The 10,514-nt window shown below is 44.7% G+C and overlaps 1 long non-coding RNA gene across 1 annotated transcript; it reads right to left on the bottom strand.

Moving 5' to 3' along the window:
* Positions 1 to 5,076: 5,076 nt before the first annotated feature.
* Positions 5,077 to 10,514, bottom strand: LOC141106544 (uncharacterized). Its single transcript, XR_012235732.1, has 3 exons — positions 10,469 to 10,514; positions 10,057 to 10,159; positions 5,077 to 6,745 (listed from the first exon to the last, which is right to left on the bottom strand). It is a non-coding gene; the product is annotated as an uncharacterized lncRNA (long non-coding RNA).

Raw genomic sequence — 10,514 nt, 5'->3', positions numbered from 1 at the left:
CCTACAGAAGTATGGTTTTAGTGGCTGGAGGAAATGTGTGTGTGCTGCTGTTCTCGAGCTTTTTGAAACCAGCCTACCTACCAGTGATATAATGGCGGGGGAAGGCTGGGTTTGGGGCTCGCTCTCACAACATATGGGGCAGGACATGCTGTGAGCATGTGGAGGAGGATTGCTGTGCCTGGCAGTCTGTCGGTGGCACTGGGGATCTATCGGTCAATCAGCACTTGGAAGATGCCAACATGAACCACTACCTTTCTGAGGTATGCCTGGGCAGCCAGCTGGGGATAGATAGGGTTCTTTTTCTGCTATTGTTCATTATGGACTGTAATGCTGAAAGACATTATTACTGCACACAGTGTTACGACTCATCTCTAAGTCGGGGAACTGCCCTAAGGTCAAACTTTCACATGACCGCAGTCTACGCCTGATTCTGGGCATTGCTGAGTGCATTCACAGCAAAAAGTACCCTCTGTGTTCAGGGCAAGTGGCCCCATAAGTTTGATAGGTTCCTTTCAGAGAGTAAAGACAGAATTCAGTACCTGATGGGTAAGGTGGGGGTTGGGAATAATTCCAGTGCCTTCTAATTGGAATGTGTCTACATGACCCTTTTGGCTAAGATCAAGTGTAATATCTGTTCTTATCAGTTTTTGGAGGGGAGAAAGCTAGTGCCTCTTGTTGTGTGGGGGGCACCGGTCAGTATTCTTTCTGATGTAGTTGGTAAGGAATGGTGATAGCGTGGGAGGGCCTTTTTCCTTCTGGGTTGAATCTGGCCTTTTGCACAAGGCTTGTCCCCAGTTGTAGGCAAGACTCTCCCTAAGCTATCTAAAATCTGATGACTCCTGGTAGGGATGGGGCTGCATTTGTCTGGCCGAAGGCCGGGTTCCGAAAGAAGCCCTTGGTGTATGTGCCCCTGGGGTGGACCAGAGGAATTTTCGAGACCTCACTAAGTACTTGGTGGATGGCTTCATCCAATCCCTAGTGAGCAGGGTCCATCTGGTTACAGCCTAGGTGGACTTATGTATTTTGACTCCATCAGGAGCCATGTGCCTCAAAGGGTTCTTCCTCTCCAGGGGAGGACCACATAATCTTTGTGCACTTTTTGGGATGTGTTTTGCACTTTACCTTTTTAATTACTAGGGTTTTTGAGCACAGGATGCGGCCTAAAAAAAAAAAAACTGATTGAAATGGCTAATGTCAGAGCGTATGCCTATATCCCTGGTGCCCAACCTACAGCCTGCCACGTGAGCCTTCTCTCCCAGCCTAATTCATACTTGTCCACCTCTCCCCCAGACTGCTTCACCCCTGGCTGCCTCTCCTGCAGACTGCTCTGTATTTGGCCGCCTTTCCCCCATACTGTTCCGTACTTGGCCACTTCTCCTCCAGACTGCTCCATACTTGGCCACCTTCCTCTCAGACTGCTCCATACTTGGCCGCCTCCCTCTGAGACTGCTCTGTACTTGGCCATCTCTCCCCTAAAATGCTCTGTACTTGGCCACCTCTCCCAGAGACTGCACCATTTCTGGCCACATATCCCCAGGCTGCTCTGTACTTGACCACTTCTCCTCCAGAATGCTCCATATTTGGCCACCTCTCCCTCAGACTGCTCTGTACTTGGCCACCTCTCCCCTAGAATGCTCTGTACTTGGCTGCCCCTCCACCACTCCTCCATACTTGGCCGCCTCTCCCCAAAGCTGCTCCATACTTGGCCATCTTTCCCAGAGACTGTCCTATTTCTGGCCACATTTCCCCCAGGCTGCTCCACACCTGGCCACCTCTCCACAGACTGCTCTGTACTTGGCCTCTTCTTCCCCAAGACTGCTCAGTACTTGGCCCATTCTCCTCCAGACTGCTCTGTACTTGACCTCTTCTTCTCCAGACTGCTTCGTACTTGGCCACTTCCCCTCCAGACTACTTTGTCCCTGGCCACTTCTCCTTCAGACTGCTCTGTACTTGGCCTCTTCTCCTCCAGACTGCTTTGTACTTTGTCACTTCTCCTCCAGACTGCTCTGTATTTGGCCACTTCTCCTTCAGACTGCTCTGTACTTGGCCACTTTGCCTCCAGACTGCTCTGTACTTGGCCTCTTCTCCTTCAGACTGCTCTGTACTTGGCCACTTTGCCTCCAGACTGCTCTGTACTTGGCCTCTTCTCCTTCAGACTGCTTCTTACTTGGCCACTTCACCTCTATACTGCTCCATATTTGGCCACCTCTCTCTTAGACTGCTCTGTACTTGGCCACCACTCCCCTAGAATATTCTGTACTTGGCTGCCTCACCCAGACTGCTCTGGACTGCCTCTCTTCCAGACCCCACCATTTCTTGTCACGTTTCCCCCAGGCTCCCCCACACCTGGCCACCTCTCCCCCATTCTGTTCCGAACTTGACTACTTCTCCTCCAAACTGCATCATCAGACCCATTTAAGCACAACCTTGTGCACTTTTTGTGATGTGTTTTGCACTTCAACCTTTCAGTCATTTGAGGTTTTGAGCACATGATGCCAATGGGGAAGAAAAGGACTGATATTCATTGTGTCCTACAGGGACTTTCATCCAGCACAGACATGAACAGATGTAACCTGACAGCTGTCCAATTCAGCATGTGATTTTGGGCATTAGGATCTAAGCTTGCATGGTGCTTTAGAAAGTAATCACCAACCAGTACTGTTTATTAATCATGGCATAGCGGCCCATATATTGATATCCTGAATTGGTGTCCTGCCCCAAGTTCAGGTGCAGTTCCAAACAACTGTGATGGTCCACATCTGGAATCTTTGTAACACAATAAAAACAGCTCAGTGAAATGTGTTTTTAACTAGCCAAAAGCCATTTTATATTCTATGTCATTTAATCGAAAAGAGCCTGCAGTACAACAGCTTTTAAGGGGTGGTGGGGCTAAGAAAAGGCCCGTCTGGTTCCTCTGAGGTGGAGCATGATGGCCTGGGTGTACACAAACTGCTTGGGTCAGAGAATATGGACAACAGAAAGAAGTCAATCGAAAGCTCTTGATTTGTGCAAACATTGAATAAACTAGACTAGTGGGCAATTTTTTATATATATTGGCATGACTTTAATTCAGGTTACAAATAGGCATTTAAAAAAAAATAACAATTTCAGTTTGTGGTTGGAGAACAAAAGGTGTGTTCCAGGATCACCAAAAGGTGTGTTCCAGGATCACCAAAATATGTGTATCAGAATCACCAAACGGTGTGTATCAGGATCACCAGCAGGTGTGTTCCGGGATTACAGGTAAGTGTGTTCCAGGATCACCAACAGATGTTTCAGGATCACCATCAGGTGCATTCCAGGACCACCAATAGATGTTTCAGGATCACCATCACATGCATTCCAGGTTCATCAGCATTCCAGGATCACCCTTAGGTGCATTCCAGGATCATCAACAGATGTTTCAGGATCACCATTACTTGCAGTCCTGGATCACCAACAGATGTTTCAGGATCACCATTACTTGCAGTCCTGGATCACCAACAGATGTTTCAGGATCACCATCAGGTGCATTCCAGGACCACCAATAGATGTTTTAGGATCACCAACAGACACATTCCAGGTTCACCAAAAGATGTTTCAGCATTCCAGGATCACCAACAGATGTTTCAGGATCACCATCAGGTGTTTCAGGATAACAAACAAGTGTGTTCCAGCATCGGTAGTGGGTGTGTTCTAGCATCACCTGCATCTGTATTCCATGATCACCAGCAGGTGTGTTCTAGGATCACCAGTAGAGGTCGACCGATATATCGGCCGGCCGATATATCGGCCGATATTTGGCTTTTTTTACTTAATCGGCATCGGCCGATTGTGCTGATAAAAAAAGCCGATTATAACTTCAGCGGGACTTGCAAATGACTTCTGTAATAGAAGTCAATTGCAAGCTGTTTGAAGTTTGTTTTCTCTCCTCCTCTGGGCAGCCTGCCAAGTCTGATAAGAAGATACATTTGTATCTCTTCGGGTTCTTTTTATCAATAGACTGAACTCCGTGGAGAATTTCTCAGTTTAACCATTTAAAGACTAAATCTTTTCTGACACTTGTTGCTTACAAGTAAAAATCCTGTATTTTCTGCTAGAAAATCACTTAGAACCCCCAAACATTATATATATTTTTTTTAGCAGAGACCCTAGGGAATAAAATAGCGGTTGTTGCAATATTTTATGTCACACGGTATTTGCGCAGCGGTCTTTCAAACGCAATTTTTTTTTAAAAAATACACTAATTAAAAAAAATAAAAAATAAACAGTAAAGTTAGCCCATTTTTTTTTTCGTCCAAAAGTTTTGATTACTTGTTTTTGTGTATTTAATATTTAAGATATAGTTATTTTTTTTTAATCTAAATTCTACATACAAGTGAACTGATTGGAGGTTTGTTTTGTTTAATAAATGTTTAAATGTAAAAAAATTTTCTGTATCACTTATTACTTAAGGCTGCTTTCACACTGGAGCGGGCATGCGTTGACGGTAAAACGCTGTTAGTTTTAGCGGCGCTTTACCGTCATTTTAGCGGCGCTATTCGGCTGCTAGCGGGGCGCTTATAACCCAGCTAGCGGCCGAGGAAGGGGTTAAATGCGCCCATGAAGCGCTGCTGCCAAAACGTTATGCAGGTGCTTCGGCAGCGGTGCGCATTCATTTTAATGGGCAGGAGTGGTGGAGCAGCAGTATACACCGCTCCAAAGATGCCGCTTGCAGGACTTTTTTTTTTACATCCTGCCAGCGCATCGCCTCAGTGTGAAAGCACTCGGGATCTCACACTGAGACTGCAGGGGAGCCGTTTTACTGGCACTTTACAGGCGCTATTTTTATCCCTAAAAAAAATGCCCCAGTGTGAAAGGGGTCTAACTGTTAGATTTTATGAGATGAAGGGGGAAAAAAAAAGAAAAAAAAAAAAAAATCGGCCTAATATATCGGCCCAAAAAAATCGGCATCATATATCGGCCATCGGCCACCGCGATTTCTAAATATCGGCATCGGCATCGGCCAGAGAAAAACCCATATCGGTCGACCTCTAATCACCAGCAGGTTTGTTTCAAGAACAGCAGCTGCCGTGTATCAAGATTACCAGCAGGTGTTTCAGGATGAATAGCCGGTGTATTCCATGATCACCAGCAAGTGTGTTTCAAAACACAGATTACAGAAAACAGGGAGTGGATACAGGGATTCAGTTGCAGAAAGGAGAGGTGAGGGCGCTCTTGTGGAGGTGGATGGCTGGTGTAGGGTGATGTTGGAGAGATGGCACAGGCAGCGCTTTTGAGGAGGAGAAGCAACTCTGGAGAAATGTAGAAGAAAGAAAGGTGCCTCTAAGTGAGGTATTAAAAGATTTAATTCAGCTGCCACACCCTGACCAGGGAATCTCTTGCCCCCCATGGGAACTGAGATGCGACACAAGGGACAACTGATGTAAAAACTGTTTCCCACATTCTGAACATGGATATGCACGTCCATCACTGTGGTCTTTCTCATGCCTAATAAGATCTGATTTCTGCATAAAGCCCATCTCACATTCGGGACATGAATATTGGCGATCACTGGTATGAACTCTGTGTTGTGTGATGAGGTATGCCCTGTTGGTAAGACACTTTCCACATTCAGAACAGGCATAGGGATAATTGCCAGAGTGGACTTTCTCATGCCTAATCAGATCTGATTTCTACATAAAGGCCCTTCCACACTAATAGCATGAATAGGGGCGGTCACCAGAATGAACTCGGTGATGCATGACAAGGTGCTATCTGTCAGTAAAACACTTTCCACATTGTGAACATGAATATGGCTTCTTGCCCGTGTGAACCTTTTCGTGCCTAATAAGCGATGTTTTCTGGGAGAAACACCTGCCGTACTTCAGGCATGAATACAGTTTCTCTCCCGTGTGAGTCCTCTGATGATTGATGAGTTTAGTCCTGTCGCTAAAGCATCATTCCTTGCATGAGAACGGCTTCTCAGATCAATGAATTCTCTAGTGAATGGCGAGGTTGGATTTTTCTGTGAAACACTTTTTGCATTCTGAGCAAGAATAAGGCTTCTCCCCGTGTGACTTCTCTTATGTGTAATCAGCTGTTTCTTCCAAGTAAAAAATTCATCACACGCAAAGAGCATCTTCCCCATGTGAGATCGCAGGCGAGAGCTGCTCTGCCTAAAACATTTGCCACAGGAGAATGGTTTCTCTGCGTTTGCTTGTGGAGGACAAAGGTTGACCTCTCGCTGAAACATTTGCCACAATCCAAACATGAATAAGGTTTCTCCCCAGTGTGAGCTTTTTCATGTGTGATGAAGTTATGTCTCCGGGAAAAACTTTTCCCACATTCAGAAGAATGAAAATGGCTTCTCACCCGTGTGCGTTCTCTGATGTCAGACAAAATCCTGCACAAAATATTTCCCGCATTCGGAACAGGAAAACAGCTTAGCGTTGCCATGTCTTTGCTTCGTGTCTCTGGAGCAGACATTTCTGAATAAAAGATTTCCTACACTCAGTGCATGAATATTACTTTTCTGATGTTTTCTTAGTATTTCTTCCTCAGTAAAACTTCTCCCACACTCATGGGAATATTTTTTGCCTTCCATTGGCGGTCTGATGGGTGGCAAGAGGTGGATGATCATAGAAATCCCCACCATGTGTAGAGGGATTGGAGCTCAGATCTGCACTGTGAACCACTGGGTGGCGCTCTGGTGTGATGGGGCTTTCCTCTGAAGAATCAGATGTGGTAGGATCTTCCTCTAAATTGTACCTTCTGTACTGTCCATCTGGAGATAAAATAAGAATCTAATTTTCAGTCTCTAAAACTAAAACCAGTTAAAGAATATAAAACCCTGTTTTAAGATCTCCTCTCTGTCCTTTCAGTTTTCAGCTCAGAGAAGAAAAAACTCTCTATGGGAAAATCAATATATAGGTTGGTGGCTCTATGACTATGACATATGGGAGACCCCAGACAGTGTGTGTGGGGGGGAGACTGGTCACGTCAATGGTAACACACAATGACATGATGTGAGGAGGAGAGCCGGAGTCTAAAGCTAGGTATACACGGACCGAACATTGGCTGGTTCAGCAGGAACGGCTCGACTTTCGGTCTGTGTGTACTGCTGTCTGTTCAACAGAAGACGGTCTAACGACTGCTTTCTGTCGAATGGTCATGCTGGAAAACGGTCATGCTGGGGCGTGGCCTGTGTGGTGACGTCCTCACGCATGCCGATTGCCCTCTGTCTATGTTGGATGCTGGCCAGAACTGTTTTCTTAAAGCTTTCTGAGATCTTATAAACCATGAATGCAGTCTTTTTGTCAATATATTTTTTTTAACCTCCCTGGCGGTTTTCCCGAGTGTGGCTCGGGGTTAAATTTCAGTACTATTAGTGGTAAACCCGAGCCACACTCAGGATTGCATTGAAGGATCCTGTAGCGGTATACTTACCTTGTCCCCAGGATCCTGCGATGTTCTCCCCCGCGGTGTCCGTGGGCTCTGTCCTCCGCCCGATGCCTCTGTGTCCCGGGCTCCGTTACCTGCAAGCGTTGTGATGCACGGGGGCAGAGCCTGGCGGCAAATTCAAAAAATTGAAAATTCATAACACATACAGTACACTGTAATCTTACATCACTGTATGAAATTATTTCACATCCCTTTTGTCCCTAGTGGTTTGTCCAGTGCCCTGCATGCAGTTTTATATTATATATACTGTTCTTTCTGCCTGGAAACTTGAGATTGTCCATAGCAACTAAAAAGTGTCCCTTTACATCAAAAGTGGTTTTAGACCAGCTAGAAAACAGCGATAGTAAATTAGAACACTTGCAGAATTGAGCGATAGTGAATCGTGGGGAAATTCATTTTATTATTATTATTATATTATTATTTTTTATAATTATTTATTATATTAGAATTTATGATTTTGTGTTTTAAACTTTATCATACCCGGGATATCTACTACACTCTTGGTGGACAGATTTAAGTGTGTCATTGCTAAGAATTACAGGCCTACAATATAAAACGCCAAATTTCTATGCAAAACAATTGTAACACTTTGAGATGCAAAAATCTGACATAATCATACCGCCAGGGAGTTTACGAATTTTACACTATTGCAGGCTTTTTTATTTTAAAAACATACATACCTGCTATACTTATCGGACTTTCAAAGCTACCCTGAATATTGTTGAGGAGTGGAGCGGCCTGGAGATACATACACTATATTACCAAAAGTATTGGGACACCTGGCTTTACACACATGAACTTTAATGGCATCCCAGTCTTAGTCTGTGGGGTTCAATATTGAGTTGGTCCACCCTTTGCAGCTATAACAGCTTCAACTCTTCTGGGAAGGCTGTCCACAAGGTTTAGGAGTGTGTCTATGGGAATGTTTGACCATTCTTCCAGAAGCGCATTTGTTAGGTCAGGCACTGATGTTGGATGAGAAGGCCTGGCTCACAGTCTCTGCCCTAATTCACACCAAAGGTGTTCTAACGGGCTGAGATCAGGACTCTGTGCAGGCCAGTCAAATTCCTCCACCCCAAACTCGCTCATCCAGGCCTTCTCGTCCAACATCAGTGCCTGACCTCACAAATGCACTTCTGGAAGAATGGTCAAACATTCCCATAGACACACTCCTAAACCTTGTGGACGGCCTTCCCAGAAGAGTTGAAGCTGTTATAGCTGCAAAGGGTGGGCCAACTCAATATTGAACCCTACAGACTTATTCCCTGTACACACGGTCAGATTTTCCGACGGAAAATGTGTGATAGGACCTTGTTGTCGGAAATTCCGACCGTGTGTAGGCTCCATCACACATTCTCCATCGGATTTTTCGACACACAAAGTTTGAGAGCAGACTATAAAATTTTACGACAACAAAATCCATTGTCGGAAATTCCGATCGTGTGTACACAAATCCGACGCACAAAGTGCTGCTCAGAATAACTTAAGAGACAAAAGCTATTGGCCACTGCCCCGTTTATAGTCCCGACGTACGTGTTTTACGTCACCACGTTCAGAACGATCGGATTTTCCGACAACTTTGTGTGACCGTGTGTATGCAAGACAAGTTTGAGCCAACATCCGTCGGAAAAAATCCATGGATTTTGTTGTCGGAATGTCTGATCAATGTCCGACCGTGTGTACAGGGCATTAGACTGGGATGCCATTAAAGTTCATGTGCGTGTGATAATATAGTGTACATGCTTTTCTTGACCACTCATATGCAAAGGGTCATGATATTCTGGTGAGCTTATAATAAGCTTTAGTGGGCACGGTGAAAGGTGGCAGCATTAACTTTAGAACACTTCATTTCAAGAGTGCTGGATATTATTATCACATTGGACTCTTTATTGCATTATTGGAACTGTTTATTTATTGGGTGACTTAGGAAGCAATTTTTATTGTAATATCTGTATACATCACTATTTATACTTGATATTGCAATGTGGGAATTGTTTATATATTAGATGCACTTTCTTATTGTATTATTTGTACTGTATGTATGGTTTTATTTTGTTTCACTTTGATATTGTAATTTGGGGTGTAGGGTTGCCTTTATTAGCATACTAATGCTGGAAAACCAGCATTCGATCAGCTCTTGTAGCCAGTGTATCCTGGGGTGGGGGGTCCTCCCTGTCAGAATACAATAGCACAGTGGGCGAGATCCCTGCATCAACATCGTTTGTGCCTATGTAGAGATCTGTTCATTTTTATTTGTTTAACCCGCTGGCTGAATGAAAAAAAAACTGTGTGCATACCCAGCTTAATAGAGGCTGATGTCTCCTGACTCCCCCACTGGGCACATACTGTCTCCCCATTACTGTCTACTGACAGAGGAGGGGGGGGAAGAAGAGATTGTTGTAGTGACTGAACAAGGAGAATCTGGGACTCTTCTCTGGATTGGGACTGTATTCACACCCGAGGGACGCAACGCGTTTGGCATTAAAGTAGCTTGTCTATTTTTTAGGGCACTGAGCCAAGTGCGTTTTTGCAGGTTTTTTTTGTTTGTGGTGCCATTAAAAAATAAGAGATTGTTGTAGTGACCGAACAAGGCAAATCTGGGACTCTTCTCTGGATTTAGTGTTTATTGCTCACCTGTGCTGATCTCTGGAGGACCTTCCTCCTCCTTACATGGGCAATCACCCCTCACACATGGATCTTCTTCAGCTTTAACTTTAATGATAATCAGGTCTCCTCTCTAGATAAAACACAATAAAACAATGTTAACAGTAACTCATAATCAAACAGTATACCAGTTTGAATGAAGAGCCTCAGTCCCATCTACCGGACCCTCTTTAGGGATCTCCTGATGTTCCTGTGTGGAGTCCCGGGAATACAGAGGATGGGGACATCTCTCTGGGGTATTTCTGTTACTGGATCCACCTGTAGGAAACACACACACTGACTGAATACATTGTTTCTATGTCTTTATATCAGAGGATGTGTGTATCTAGGGGGATCCTCAATACTCTTCTCTCCTTTACAAGAAATAAAAGTCTCCTCTTACCCGGTGATGTGAGGGGCGGCCGCTTCTCCATCATGGCGTCCTTCTA

This window comes from Aquarana catesbeiana, linkage group LG08 (genome assembly GCF_042186555.1).
Source record: "Aquarana catesbeiana isolate 2022-GZ linkage group LG08, ASM4218655v1, whole genome shotgun sequence".
Lineage (NCBI taxonomy): Eukaryota > Metazoa > Chordata > Amphibia > Anura > Ranidae > Aquarana > Aquarana catesbeiana.
The sequence above is the reverse complement of the archived record's forward strand: the minus strand, read 5'-3'. Positions and strand labels throughout refer to the sequence as shown.